Below are 1,044 nucleotides of genomic sequence, written 5' to 3'. Positions count from 1 at the left end.
AAAGCCTTGGATCCTTTTTATTTTCTTGCCTTTTGGTTTTAAGGGATATTGGCTTTTCCTGCTTGCTTTTTCTTTTTCTTTCTATTTTTTTTGCCATTTTTTTTCGCAAGCTTTTGCTTTTTCACTGCTTTTTCTTGCTTCAAGAATCAATTTCATGATTTTTCAGATCATCAATAACATTTCTCTTTGTTCATCATTCTTTCAAGAGCCAAAAATTTTAACATTCATAAACAACAAGATAAAAAATATGCACTGTTCAAGCATTCATTCAGAAAACAAAAAGTTTTGTCACCATATCAATATAATTAAACTAAATTCAAGGATAAATTCGAAATTCATGTACTTCTTGTTCTTTTGAATTAAAAACATTTTTTTATTTAAGAGAGGTGAAGGATTTATGGAATTTATTCATAGCTTTAAGGCATAGTTACTACATACTAATGATCATGAAGTAGAGACACAAAACATAGATAAACATGTAACATAAAAACTGAAAAGCAGAAAAATATAAGAACAAGGAATGAGTCCACCTTAGTGGCATCTTCTTCTTGAAGGACCAACAATGTCCTTAAGCTCCTCTATGTCCCTTCCTTGCCTTTGTTGCTCCTCCCTCATTGCTCTTTGATCTTCTCTTATTTCATGGAGAATGATGGAGTGCTCTTGATGTTCCACCCTTAATTGTTCCACATTGTAACTCAAATCTTCTAAGGAAGTGTTGAGTTGTTCCCAATAGTTGTTGGGAGGAAAGTGCATCCCTTGAGGCATCTCCGGGATTTCTTGGTGATGAGCTTCCTCATGCGTCTCTTGGGTTCCTTGAGTGGGCTCGATCGGTTGCTAGTGGGGATGATGGAGCGTTGAATGAACTCCAACTATCCTCTAGCCACAGGCTTGAGGTCCAGTCTTCTTAGTTGAACCGGCTTGCCTTTGGAGTCTCTTTTCCATTGAGCTCCTTCCACACATATATCCATAAGGACTTGGTCCAACCTTTGATTAAAGTTGACCCTTCTAGTGTAGGGGCGTGCATCTCCTTGCATCATGGGCAAG

Source organism: Arachis duranensis, chromosome 7, assembly GCF_000817695.3.
Source record: "Arachis duranensis cultivar V14167 chromosome 7, aradu.V14167.gnm2.J7QH, whole genome shotgun sequence".
NCBI lineage: Eukaryota > Viridiplantae > Streptophyta > Magnoliopsida > Fabales > Fabaceae > Arachis > Arachis duranensis.
This window is presented reverse-complemented; position numbering follows the sequence as displayed.